Source organism: Hemiscyllium ocellatum, chromosome 10 (genome assembly GCF_020745735.1).
Source record: "Hemiscyllium ocellatum isolate sHemOce1 chromosome 10, sHemOce1.pat.X.cur, whole genome shotgun sequence".
NCBI classification, from domain to species: Eukaryota; Metazoa; Chordata; class Chondrichthyes; order Orectolobiformes; family Hemiscylliidae; genus Hemiscyllium; species Hemiscyllium ocellatum.
The window spans coordinates 5,684,742-5,699,920 of record NC_083410.1 but is presented as its reverse complement, the minus strand read 5'-3'; positions in this window follow the sequence as shown (position 1 = coordinate 5,699,920).

Below are 15,179 nucleotides of genomic sequence, written 5' to 3'. Positions count from 1 at the left end.
AATCTGGAATGATAGTGACGATGACAACTATTATGGGTATTGTAAAAACTCATCTGGTTCACTAACATCCTTTATAGAAGAAAATTTCCCATCTTTACCCACGTGAGCCTACATCTGACTCCAGTCCCAGAGCAACATGTTGGACTCACAAATGCCCCTCAGTTGACGAACATTTAGGGAAGGGAGATAAATGCTGGCCCTTGCCAGTAATCCTGTATCTGATGAAAGAAGAAAAAAGGCAAATCTTTTCACCTGTGTTGGGGGTGGAGGCATTAAAGTGGGTCTCTCCATCCCAGAGTTTGGGTTAAGGAACAGAAGGGTTGGTAATCTCTCGTTGAAATGTTTGAAGATGGGATTAAGCTGAACAGTGACAAATCCATACCACACCCAACTGCTCAGTCGGATAGTTTTTCAACACTCACTGTCATAGTTTATCATGGGTATGGAAGATTCAGTGAAAACAAACCACAGCAAATATCTAACAATTATGTGAAAAGAGAGGCCATTTGGAAGGAGAGAAGACAGAAAATGTTGTTGTACATCATCTTGTAGTTCATGATTCACAATGGGGATTAATATTCTGTGTTCATGTTTCTTTTAAATCCTTTGCACCCACTTCCTTTGTGCTGTTCATAATTGGCACTTACCAAAATGCAATAAACAGCCAGTGACTTCATTGAAATAGTGCACAAGAAATTATTACATAAACATATTCAGGAATTTTTTTAAATTACATGAATGGTAGGAGAGGGATTTTTATATGGTTTGTTTTGATCATCATTAAATTTCTTTCTGTAAATTTAATCCCAACACCAATGGATTTAAATATTCCATTTTCCCCAGTGGCTCAATGGTTAGAACTGCGGCCTCACAGCACCTTGGACCCGGGTTCAATTTCATCTTCAGTTGATTGTCTGTGTGGAGTTTATACATTTTCCCCGTTTCTGTGTGGGTTTTGTCTGGGTGGGATATATTCCTCCCACAATCCAAAGATGCTCAGGTTAGTTGGATTGGCCATGGGAAATGCAGGGTTACTGAGACGGGTTGGGTCTGGGTGGGATGCTCTTCGGAGGGTTGGTATGGACTCAATGGGTGAATGGCCTGCTTCCACACTGTAGGGATTTGATGAGCTGTCCCTCACTATGTGTTTAGTAGTTAATGCATTTTGGTTTGTGTTGTGTTCTCCTTGTTCCTGCTTTTTATCTTTGCCCATCGCAATTCAGACATTTAATGTTCCCCATATTTTTCGTCTTAATTTTACAGTCTTTCACAAACTTGCCACAAGCCTTCCTCTTCAGAACTCCCACCTGTAATCACTCACTCCACTGCTAATGTCAGTAGGTCAGCACTGTTCACTTCTTTCCCTAATGTTGAAGCACATTCACACATAACAACCGTGAAACGTCATCACTTATTTGCTTGAGAGAGAGTGGAAAGGTTGTTCTAAGAGTTGCACCTTTACTCAGTACCTGTGCTGCCCTTAGTGTTTGAAACAGAAATTGCAGGCAAAGCTCAGGGGGTCTAGCAGCATCTGTGGGAAGACAGCAGAGTTAACGTTTCGAGTCCAGTAATGCTTCATCAGAACTGACAAATCGTTAACTCTGATTTCTTCCCACAGATGCTGCCAGACCTGCTGAGTTTCTCCAGCAATTTCTGTTTTTGTTTCAGATCTCCAGCATCCACAGTTCTTTGAATTGTTCCAACCCTTCGCATTTGTCTGGGCCACTTTATTGAAGATAGACTGCTCTTGTCCACTCATGTTCATACAATCCAAGATAGTTGGTAAAGTAAAATACTTAAATACGAATACTTTTCTTGAAATTACATTTATTTCCAGAATAGAGCATCACATAAAACAGCTTCCCATCTAACAATGCAGTATCACCTCAGTTTCTCTTTATAATGTGCTCAAACCACACAATTATTAATTGCTATAATCGACAGAGTCATAGAGATGTACAACATGGAAACAGACCCTTTTAAGTTTACAATATCTTTCCGGTAGGAAGGAGACTAGAATTGCACGCAATATTCCAAAAGTGGCCGAACCAATGTCCTGTACAGCTATAACATGACCTCCCAACTTCTATATTCAATGCGCTGACCAATAAAGAAAAGCATATCAAACACCTTCTTCACTATCATATCTACCTGCGATTCTACTTTCAAGGAATTATGAATGCGCACTCCAAGGTCTCTGTTCAGCAGCACCCCCAGGACCTTACAATTATGTGTATAAGTAAATATTTACAACATAAATAACTAGCCATTAATAAGTAAAACCTTATCTTTATCAAGAAAAAAATCTTACAATGAAATAAGAGGACAAAATTGAAAGGAATTAATTTTGACATGGTAATATTAGAAAACAGTAGGTTCTAAAAATGAAATAAAATACAGAAATAAAAACACAAAAGCAGTTTCTTGGTTGTACGAAACATGAGTGTTGCTTTAAAAAACAAAGTTAAAAATCACACAACACCAGGTTATAGTCCAACAGGTTTAATTGGAAGCACTAGCTTTCGGAGCGACGCTCCTTCATCATCAACCAACTGATAAAGGAGCAGCGCTCTGGAAGCTAGTGCTTCCAATTAAATCTGTTGGACTATAACCTGGTGTGGTGTGATTTTTAACTTTGTAGACCCCAGTCCAACACCGGCATCTCCAAATCATGACTATTAAAAAAACAAGCTGTAGAAGCTTTCCGTCCTGCATCCATCGGGAAAGATGCAAGAATTTCAAAGGGAACAGAAATTTAACCTACATGAGAAACAGGGTACTGATTAGTTGGAAAATGGACTCTGATTTGTTCACTAATCAGCCCCCTATAAAAAATGTTTAATGAGATCAGTTGCCCAGTTTAAACTGTATTTGAATCTTGCTTTCCATTAATGGCCAAATTAACCAAGAAATTATGTGTTTGCTTTAGAGAAGGAATAACAGAATTTCATGAGATTGTTTGCTGAAATTGTTTCAGTCAGAAAGTTGTGAGTCATAGCGTCATAGACCTCATCATAGAGATGTACAGCATGGAAACAGACCCTTCGGTCCAACCCGTCCATGCTGACTGGATATCCCAACCCAATCTAGTCCCTCCTGCCAGCACTCGGCCCATATCCCTCCAAACCCTTCCTATTCATATACCCATCCAGGTGCCTTTTAAAGGTTGCAATTGTACCAACCTCCACCACTTCCTCTGGCAGCTCATTCCATATACATATCACCCTTCATTCAAAAATGTTGCCCCTGAGGTCTCTTTTATATCTTTCCCCTCTCACCCTAAACCTATGTCCTCCCCCACCCCAGGGAAAAGATATTGTCTACTTATCCTATCCATGCCCCTCATAATTTTGTAAACCTCTATAAGGTCACCCCTCAGCCTCCGACACTCCAGGGAAAACAGCCCCAGCCTATTCAACCTCTCCCTATAGCTCAGACCCTCCAACCCTGGGAACATCCTTATAAATCTTTTCTGAAACCTTTCAAGTTTCGCAACATCTTTCCAATAGGAAGGAGACCAGAATTGCACACTATATTCCAAAAACGGCCTAACCTATGTCCTGTGCATCCGCAACATGACCTCCCAGCTCCTGTACTCAATACTCTGACCAATAAAGGAAAGCATACCAAATGCCTTCTTCACTATTCTATCTATCTGCGACTCCACTTTCAAGGAGCTATGAACCTGCACTCCAAAGTCTCTTTGTTCAGCAACACTCCCTAAGACCTTACCATTAAGTGTATAAGTCCTACTAAGATTTGCTTTCCCAAAATGCAGCACCTCACATTTATGAGCCACTCGTCAGCCCATTGGCCCATCCAATCAAGATCCTGTTGTAATCTGAGGTAACCTTCATCTCTGTCCACTACACCTCCAATTTTGGTGTCATCTGCAAACTTACTAACTGTACCTCTTATGCTCACATCCAAATCATTTGTGTAAATGACAATAAGTAGTGGACCCAGCACCGATCCTTGTGGCACTCCACTGGTCACAGGCCTCCAGTCTGAAAAAAAACCCTCCATCACCACCCTCTGTTACCTGCCTTTGAGCCAGTTCTATATCCAAATGGCTAGTTCTCCCTGTATGTCACAAGCTTGCGAATCAGTCTCCCATGGGGAACCTTGTCGAATACCTTACTGAAGTCCATATAGATCACATCTACCGCTCTGCCCTCATCAATCCTCTGTTACTTCTTCAAAAACCTCAATCAAGTTTGTGAGATATGATTTCCCACACACAAAGCCATGTTGACTATCCCTAATCAGTCTTTGCCTTTCCAAAAACATGTACATTCTGTCCCTCAGGATTTCCTCCAACAACTTGCCCAACACCAAGGTCAGGCTCACTGGTCTATAGTTCTCTGGCTTGTCCTTACCACCTTTCTTAAATAATGGCATCACATTAGCCAACCTCCAGTCTTCTGGCACCTCACCTGTGACTATTGATGATACAAATATCTCAGCAAGAGGTCCAGCAATCACTTCCCAAGCTTCCCACAGAGTTCTAGGATGCATCTGATCAGTTCCTGGGGATTTATCCATTTTAATGCGTTTCAAGACATCCAGCACTTCCTCCTCTGTAATATGGACATTTTTCAAGATGTCACCATCTATTTCCCTACATTCTATATCTTCCATGTCCTTTTCTACAGTAAACACTGATGCAAAATACTCGTTTAGCATCTCCCCCATCTCCTGCGGCTCTATTCTCTCCCTAGTTACTCTTTTGTCCTTAATGTATTTGTAAAAACCCTTTAGATTCTCCTTAACTCTATTTGCCAAAGTTATCTTATGTCCCCTTTTTGCCCTCCTGATTTCCCTCTTAAGTATACTCCTAATGCCTATATACTCTTCTAAGGATTTACTTGATCTATCCTGTCTGTACCTGACATATGCTTCCTTCTTTTTCTAAATCAAACCCTCAATTTTTCTAGTCATCCAGCATACCCCACACCTACCAGCCTTTCCTTTCACCCTAACAGGAATATACTTTCTCTGGATTCTCATTATCTCATTTCTGAAGGCTTCCCATTTTCCAGCAGGCCTTTTATCTGCAGACAGCTACCCCCAAACAGCTTTTGAAAGTTCGTGCCTAATACTGTCAAAATTAGCCTTTCTCCAATTTAGAACTTCAACTTTTAGATCTGGTCTATCCTTTTCCATCACTATTTTAAAACTAATAAAATTATGATCACTGGCACCAAAGTGCTCCCCCACTAATACCTCAGTCACCTGCCTTGCCTTATTTCCCAAGAGTAGGTCAAGTTTTGCACCTTCTCTAGTAGGTATATCCGCATCCTGAATCAGAAAATTCTCTTGCACACACTTAACAAATTGGTCTCCATCTAAACCCTTAACACTAGAGCAGTCCCAGTCTGTGTTTGGAAAGTTAAAATCCCCTACCATAGCCACCTTATTATTCTTACAAATAACTGGGCTCTCCTTACAAATTTGTTTCTCAATTTCCCTCTGACTGTTAGGGGGTCTATAATAAGGTGATCACCCCTTTCGTATTTCTCAGTTCCAACCAAATAACTCCCCTGAATGTAGTTCTGGAAATATCCTCCCTCAATACAGCTGTAATGCTATCCCTTATCAGAAACGCCACTCTCCCTCCTCTCTTGCCTCCCTTTCTATCCTTCCTGTAGCATTTGTATCCTGGAATATTAAGCTGCCAGTTCTGTCCATCCCTGAGCCATGTTTCTGTAATTGCTATGATATCCCAGTCCCATGTTCCTAACCATACCTTGAGTTCATCTGCCTTCCCTGTTAGGCCTCTTGCACTGAAATAAATGGAGTTTAAATGTATCTGTCCTACCTTTTTCTCTGCTTTGTCCCTGCCTGCCTTGACTGTTTGGCTTGTTTCTTTTCTCAACTGTACCAGTCTTAGATTGATCTCTTTCCTCACTTTCTCCCTGGGTCCCACCACCCCATCTTACTAGTTTAGATCCTCCCAAGCAGCTCGAGCAAATCTCCCTGCCAATATATTAGTCCCCTTCCAATTTATGTGCAATATGTCCTTGCATAGGTCACTCCTACCCCAAATCAGCTTCCAATGATCCAAAAATGTGAATCCTTCTCCCATACACCAGCTCCTCAGCCGTGCATTCATCTGCTCTATCCTATTCCTACCCTCACTAGCTTGTAGCACCGGGAGTATTCCAGATATTACTACTCTTGAGGACCTCCTTTTTAAATTCCTGCCTAACTCTCTGTATTCTCCCTTCAGAATCTCATCCTTTTTCCCTTCCTATGTCTGAGGACTTCTCAGCCTTGAATAGACTCAATGACTGAGTATCCACAGTTCCGTGTAAGGTTTTTGACCACAAAGGCATATGGAGACAATGTAAGAAAGTGGGGTTGAGACTGAGCATTAGCTGTGGCCATCTTGAAGCATAGTGCACTCTTGAGAGTCATGGAGATGTACAGCACAGAAACAGACCCTTTGTCCAACTCATCCTTGCTAACCAGATGTCCTAAGTCAATCTACTTCCCATTTACCAGCATTTGGTCCATATCGCTCTAAACCCTTCCTATTTAATGTACCCATTCAGATGCCTTTTAAATGTTGAATGGTCTCCTCTTGCTCCCATTTCCTATGTTCTAATGTCAACTGATACTTAACTTGTGAGTTCACGTATTCATACTGCACACATTAAATTTTCAGCAATGTCAATATTCATATTTTTCACAGTCAACTTTGCCACTCTGAAAACCCTTAACACTTAACAAAATATCAAAAAGAAACAGAAAATGGAAGACATACAGAGCAGGTCTGTCAGTGTAGGAAATAAGAAAAATAACTTACAATCAGGGACAGAAACTGCCAAACATCATCCCATTTATAAATATATCACCATTCCTTCAGCATCGTTGAGTCAAAAGCCTGGAATTCCCTTTCTAAGGGCATTGTGGGTCTACCTACAGCAAATGAACTACAGCAGTTCAAGAAGGCAGCTCATCACCACCTTCTTATGGGTAACTAGCAATGAGAACCAACTGCTGGCCCAACCATCAATAGCCAGGTTATTTTCTCTACTTGTTGTTGAAACAATACCATCAATGACAAGGAGTCTGATAGAATTCCTGAAGAGTGATAATTGAAGGAGATTTTGATACTTGATTTTGACTCTGTAACTTTTTTTTCAGATTCAGGTTCAGGACTGTGAAATGCTGAAATGGATTCTGTTTTATTGGTGGTGTGTTCAGATTTGCAATAGAACAATATGACTATTAACACTGGATCCAATAATTTTGTACATTAATATCTGTACTTTGCACAATTCAATGCATGCCTGACTGTTTTGGTTGACTTTGAAGTGATATTACAGTAGAATAAACACATTATAAGAGTGTATGTAATCCCCATGATTTCATTTACTGCTCTCTGTCAATGATCTATTTAAGGTCTATTGTAACAAACAATGATTACATGGTCTTGTCCTATCTTCAGGAATTTGGACAATTTTGGGGGAAATGGAGGGATTTGTGCATTACCTGCAGTGACACTGAAAAATGTTGTTGGAGTTTTCCACATAAGTGTGCTGTTTCAGGCGAATGTTCAGGTATAGCAGAGCCAGCAAGGTTCAGGTCATGTTAGTGATGGAATATTCACCAGTTGTCTTGATAATGCCCAGTCACACTAAAACTGTAGAATCTCCCCCAGGATACAGCCTATTGGATGGCCCTACCACTCAACTTAATTTGTAATCCTTTCCTCATTGGCCCACGGTGCCTACAATATGGCTGGTTAAAAAATGCAATGCACTCCAGCAGCACCTCTCTCCATTGTTGTCTGCAAAAAGAACAAAATGCTCTTGGAGGTCTGACATGATCCTAATTCAGAGTCACACAGTCATACGGAAACAGACCCTTCGGACCAACCAATCCATGTCGACCATAATCACAAACTAAACTAGTCCCACCTGCCTGTGCTTGGCTCGTATCTCTCCAGACATTTACTTTTCATGTACTTATCTAAATGCCATGTAAATGTTGTAACTGTACCCATTTCCTCTGACGGTTCATTCCACACATGAACCACTACGTGTAAACAAACTGGCCTTTTTAAATGTCTTTTTTAAAATATTTCACTGCTCACCATAGAAATATGCCCCCAGTCTTGAAATCTGCTACCTTAGGGAAAAGACACTTGCCATTCACCTTATTTACAATCTTCATGATTTTATAAACCTATAAAGGTCACCTCTTAACCTCTTATGCTCCAGTGAAAAAAGCCTCACTTTATAATTCATACCTTCCATTCCTGGCAACCTTCTGATAAATCTCTTCTGGACCCTCTCCAGCTTAATAATATTTCACCTATAACAGGGAGAGCAGAACTGGATACAATACTCCAGAGGAGGCCTCACCAATATTCTGTACAACCTCAACATAACATCCCAGCTCCTAAACCCAAAGGTCTGAGCAACGAAGACAAAACTTGGAAGTCCCTCATTCTTCCCAGATCAAATTCCCAGAGTCTCTTTCCTAAACAGCACCGTAACTGTTCATACGCCAAGTGGACTGGAGAATTTTCAGCTGCTTTCAAAGGCAATTAGGTATTTGGAAATAAATAGAAATATACTGCAAGAAAAGTTATATCTGTATGAAACCTTTTACAATGTCCCAAAGCATCTTAAACCCTGAATCTGCTCCAGAAGGTGGGCAAGACCTAGTCATTGAGTATGATCAAGACTGAGACTGATATATTTCTAGGTCGGAATGCCATTGAGAGATCTGGGGAGAATATGGAAAATAGGATTGAAGTAGAAGATCAGCCACGAATCATTGAAAGGCCAAGTACTCTCAAAAGGCTGAATGACTTACTGCTGCTCCCATTTCCTATATTCTTATGCTATCAAAGTACTTTTAATGATTGTTATGTAGGAAACATAGCAGCCAATTTGCACTAGTAAGCTCCCACAACCATCAAAGTGATCAATAATCAGATCAACCATATTTAGAGTTAGTGCTGAGCAATAGGTTTGGCATGAACTATTGGTGAGCCATGTAAGAATAAGTGAGTAAATAAGAATAAATAGAGTAATTTCTCTACATACACTGATATGTGAAATGCTTTCTCCAGTCTGTTTTCCATCCAAAAGGTGGCAGCTCCCACAAAGCAAGGCTTTTCAAACACTGCACCAGAATAGTTCAATGTTCTGACTTAGAAATAATGCAGTGGACAACTCAGCTTTGATATTGACTGCTAACAAACAGGTATAATGTTAGTTAACAGCTCCCAGGTATGTCTTAACTTCTTGTGGTAATTTCTGGAACACACTTGTGAACTATCTGAATGATGCAAACATTCTATAAATTGAGCTGTGGGTGAGCCAGAGCCTGTTCAGTGATGAGGAGAGAGAGAATTCTCCAAGTGTCTGTCCGCAATGAGGAGGTGGAGTTAATACATATGACCATAGAAATTAGGAACAGGAGGAGATCTCTATGCCCCTTCGGCCTGCTCAATCACTCAATACAATCTGATATCTGCACATTCCAACCTCCTTGTTTATCATTACCTTTGCATGAACAATTTTCAGATTCTGTTTCCACTGACTTTGGAAGAAGAGTCTCAAAGACTCATGATTCTCAATGAGAAACGTCCTCTCTTCTGTCTTAATTGGGGCAGTTTTTATTTTTAAACAATGTCCCTTCATTCTAGATTCTCCCACACCCTTTCCACATGCACCAGGTCAAGACCACAAATAGAATAATTTAAACATGATGTCTCATATAACAGGAAGGGAATTTAATGAAACCTTAATCACCCTTAATGGGTCTGTGCCAACTGCAGTGCCCATAGGTTGGGTAAGTTCTTGTACCTGCTGCTCTGTCTCTGAAGAGGTGACAAGTAGGTTAGACCAGGGAAACCCAGTGGATGTGGTCTATCTAGACCTTCAAAAAGCCTTTGATAAGGTGCCACACGGGAGGCTGCTGAGCAAGGTGAAGGCCCATGGTGTTCGAAGTGAGCTGCTGGGATGGATTGAGGATTGTCTGTCTAACAGAAGGCAGAGAGTTGGGATAAAAGGTTCTTTTTCAGAATGGCAGCCGGTGACGAGTGGTGTCCCGCAGGGTTCAGTGTTGGGGCCACAGCTATTCACATTATGTATTAATGATTTGGATGAGGGGACTGGGGGCATTCTAGGGAAGTTTGCAGATGATACGAAGTTAGGTGGACAGGCAGGTAGTACTGAGGAAGTGGGGAGGCTACAGCAGGATCGAGACAGTTTGGGAGAGTGGTCCAGGAAATGGCTGATGGAATTTAACGTGAGCAAGTGCGAGGTCTTGCACTTTGGCAAAAAGAATAAAAGCATAGACTACTTTCTAAATGGTGAGAAAATTAGTAAAGCCAAAGTACAAAGGGATCCGGGAGTGCTAGTCGAGGATTCTCTAAAGGTAAACATGCAGGTTGAGTCCGTGATTAAGAAAGCGAATGCAATGTTTTCCCTTGTCTCAAGAGGGTTGGAATATAAAAGCAGAGATGTGCTACTGAGACTTTATAAAGCTCTGGTTAGGCCTCATTTGGAGTACTGTGTCCAGTTTTGGTCCCCACACCTCAGGAAGGACATACTGGCACTGGAACGTGTCCAGCGGAGATTCACACGGATGATGTCTGGAATGGTAGGTCTAACATATGAGGAACAGCTGAGGATCCTGGGATTATATTCATTGGAGTTTAGGAGATTAAGGGGAGACTTAATAGAGACGTACAAGATAATACATGGCTTGGAAAGGGTGGACGCTAGGAAATTGTTTCCATTAGGCGAGCAGACTAGGACCCATGGACACAGCCTTAGAATTAGAGGGGATCAATTCAGAACAGAAATGCGGAGACATTTCTTCAGCCAGAGGGTGGTGGGCCTGTGGAATTCATTGCCACGGAGTGCAGTGGAGGCCGGGACGCTAAATGTCTTCAAGGCCGAGATTGATAGATTTTTGTTGTCTCGAGGAATTAAGGGCTACGGGGAGAACGCTGGTAAGTGGAGTTGAAACGCCCATCAGCCATGATTGAATGGCGGAGTGGACTCGATGGGCCGAATGGCCTCACTTCCACTCCTATGTCTTATGGTCTTATGCTGCTTTGCATGCTCTTATCTAGGTCTCAGAGAAGAGGTGGGCAAAGGAATGTTCTGTCCATAGGCTATGGTTTTGGTTTAGTAAATAGCTATCTGTGTCCATAAAAGATTGGTATAAAGCATTATCTTATGAAAATCTATATGTTAGCATTAATTAATAGACTCCCACACCTACTTTCTATGTTTCCAAACATGGGAGGGAGGTGCTGGGATTGGATGGAGCTTGATGTGGGGCTATGGCTACCCAGTATCTGGTGTTGCCAGCTCAAACATACCCCAACAAAAAGCCTAAAGAAATCCCAGAACAAAAGGCATTCCAGAAAGGCTGGACACATCCCAAAATTCCAGATTATGATAACCCAGGACAACACAGGATGGGAACCTGAAGTGTAGTTCCAGTGCACAGGATGAGAGTAAGGAGAGCATGGACAGGATTCCACGGCCACAGGAACGTACTGGCAGACAGTAAGCTGGTTTGAAGTGTGTTTACTTCAATGCCAGAAGTACTCAAAATGGGGTAGGTGAGCTTGCAGCATGGATAGGTACTTGGGACTTCGATGTTGTGGCCATTTCAGAGACATGGATAGAGCAGGGTCAGGAGTGGATGTTGCAGGTTCCAGGGTTTGGATCTTTCATCAAGATCAGGGAAGACAGTAAAAGAGGGGGAGGTGTGTCCTTGTTAGTCAAGGACAGTATAACGGTGGCTGAAAGAGGACTTGTCTACTGGGGTAGTCTGGGCTGAGCTTAGAAGCAGGAGAGGAGAGGTCACACTGCTGGGAGTTTTTTTATAGGCCTCCGCAGAGTTCCAGAGATGTGGAGGTGAGGGTTGGCAAAATGATTCTGGGTAGGAATGATAGGAACAGCGTGGTCATTATGGGGGACTTCAGGTGGATCAGTTTTTGTCTAATGTGTGCAGGAGGGTTTCCTGACACAGTAGGTCAAAGGGCAGACAAGAGGGGAGGCCACACTGGATCTGGTGCTTGGTAATGAACCAGGCCAAGTGTTTGATTTAGTGACAGGTGAGCACTTTGGAGAGAGTGACCATAATTTGGTTACGTTTAGTTTAGCGATGGAACATGCAACATGGCAAGAGTTATCAATGGGGGAGCGGCAATTATAATGTGGCTAGACAAGACGTAAGAAGCATAGAATGGTGTAGCAAAATGCAGGGGATGGGGACAATCGAAATGTGGAGCTGGTTTAAGGAACAGATATTGCGTGTGCTTGATAGGTATGTCCCTGTCAGGCAGGGAGGAAGTGATAAGGTAAGGGAACCGTGGTTTACTACAGAAATTGTATCTCTTGTTAAGCAGAAGAAGGAGGCTTATGTGACAATGAGATGAGACGGTTTAGATGAGGCGATAGAGAGTTACACAGTAGCTAAGAGGATTTAAAGAAAGAGTTAAGAAGAGCAAAGAGATGACACGAGCAGTCTTTAGCAAGTAGAATAAAGGAGAACCCTAAAGCTTTCCATAGGTATGTGAGGAATAAAAAGATGAGCAGGGTAGGAATAGGTCAGTCAAAGACAGAAGTGGGAAGTTGTGTGTGGACCCTGTGGAGATCGGAGAGATGCTAAATGAATATTTCTCATCGGTTTTCACTCAGGCAAAGGAGAATATTGTAGAAGAAAAGAATGAGGTACGAGATATTAGACTAGAAAGGATCGAGGTTAGTAAGGAAGAGGTGTTACCAATTCTAGAAGTAATGAAAGTAGACAAGCCCCTGGGCCGGATGGGATTTATCCAAGGATTCTCTGGGAAGCTAGGGAGGAGGTGTTGGAGCCTTTGGCCTTGATCTTTGAGCCATTATTGTCTACAGGTTTTGTACCAGAGGACTGGAGGATTGCAAATGTTGTGTCCTTGTTCAAGAAGGGTAGTAGAGATTACCCAAATAATTATAGACCAGTGAGTCTTACGTCTGTTGTAGGAAAAGGTTTGGAAAGGATTATAAGAGATAGGATTTATAATCATCTAGCAAGCAACAGTTTGATTGCAGATAGTCAACATGGTTTCTTTAAGGGCAGGTCGTGTCTCAGAAACCTCACTGAGCATGTGGATGAGGGTAGGGCGTTGATGTGGTATACATGGACTTCAGTAAGACCTTTGATAAGGTTCCACATGGTAAGCTGTTGGAGAAAATACAGAGGCAATGGGATTGAGGGTGATTTAGCAGTTTGGATTAGAAACTAGCTTTCTGTAAGAAGGCAGCGAGTGGTGGTTGACGGAAAATATTCAGCCTGGAGTCCGGTTACTAGTGGTGTGCCACAAGGATCTGTTTTGGGATCACTGCTGTTTGTCATTTTTATAAATGACTTGGATGCAGGCATAAGTGGATGGATTAGTAAATTTTCAGATGACACTAAAGTCGGTGGAGTAGTAGACAGTGTGGAAGAATGTTGCAGGTTGCAAGGGGACTTGGATAAACTGCAGAATTGAACCGAGAGGTGACAAATGAGTTCAATGCAGATCAATGTGAGGTGATTCACTTTAGGAAGAATAACAGGAAGGCAGAGTACGGGGTCAATGGAAAGATTCTTGGTAGTGTGAATGTGCACAGGTATCTTGGTGTCCATGTACATAACTCCTGATGAAGAGCTCTGGCCCGAAACGTCGAATTTCCTGTTCCTTGCATGCTGCCTAACCTGCTGTGCTTTAACCAGCAACACATTTTCAGCTCTGATCTCCAGCATCTGCAGACCTCACTTTTTACTAATAGTGCTGTTAAGAAGGCATACGGTGTGTAAGATTTAATTGGTAAAGGGATTGAGTTCCGAAGCCATAATATCATGTTGCAACTATACAAAGTGTTAGTGTGGCCGCACTTGGAAAATTGTGTACATTTCTGGTCGCCCCATTACAGGAAGGATGTGGAAGCATTGGAAAAGGTGCAGAGGAGATTTACCAGGATATTGCTTGGTCTGGAGGGAAGGTCTTATGAGGAAAAGCTGAGAGACTTGGGTCTATTCTCTTTGGAAAGAAGGTGGCTAAGAGGGGATTTGATAGAGACATACAAGATGATCAGAGATTAGATAGGGTAGACGGTGAAAGTCTTTCTCCTAGGATGATGGCGTCAGCGTGTACGAGGGGGGCATAGCTACAAGTTGACAGGTGATAGAGTTAAAAATGAGGTCTGCAGATGCTGGAGATCACAGCTGCAAATGTGTTGCTGGTCAAAGCACAGCAGGTTAGGCAGCATCTCAGGAATAGAGAATTCGACGTTTCGAGCATAAGCCCTTCATCAGGAATAAGAGAGAGAGAGCCAAGCCGGCTGAGATAAAAGGTAGGGAGGAGGGACTAGGGGGAGGGGCGATGGAGGTGGGATAGGTGGAAGGAGGTCAAGGTGAGGGTGATAGGCCGGAGTGGGGTGGGGGCGGAGAGGTCAGGAAGAGGATTGCAGGTTAGGAGGGCGGTGCTGAGTTGAGGGAACCGACTGAGACAAGGTGGGGGAGGGGAAATGAGGAAGCTGGAGAAATCTGAATTCATACCTTGTGGTTGGAGGGTTCCCAGGCGGAAGATGAGGCGCTCCTCCTCCAGCCGTCGTGTAGTTGTGTTCTGCCGGTGGAGGAGTCCAAGGACCTGCATGTCCTCGGTGGAGTGGGAGGGGGAGTTAAAGTGTTGAGCCACGGGGTGATTGGGTAGATGTCAGAGGCAGGTTCTTTACTCAGAGAGTGGTAAGGGCGTGGAATGCCCTACCTGCTAATGTAGCTAATTCAGCAACATTAGTGAGATTTAAACAATCCTTGGATAAGCACATGGATGATGATGGGATAGTGTAGGGGGATGGGCTTAGATTAGTTCACAGGTCGGTGCAACATTGAGGGCCGAAGGGCCTGTTCTGCGTTGAATTGTTCTATATTCCACAAGTGATGACCCATCACAGGGAAGAATGATAGCCAGCCATAAGGATGGCACAGAGACACTGCGGAGGGATATAGATAGAGTTTGAGTGGGCAAAAGTTTGTCATATGGACTATAACGTGAGAAGGTGTGAAGTCATGCAGGAAGAATAAGGAAGCTGCTTATTATTTAAAAGGTGAAAGACTGAGGAAAGCTGCAGTACAGAGGCATGAATCAAGAAAGCTAGCATCCAAGTTCA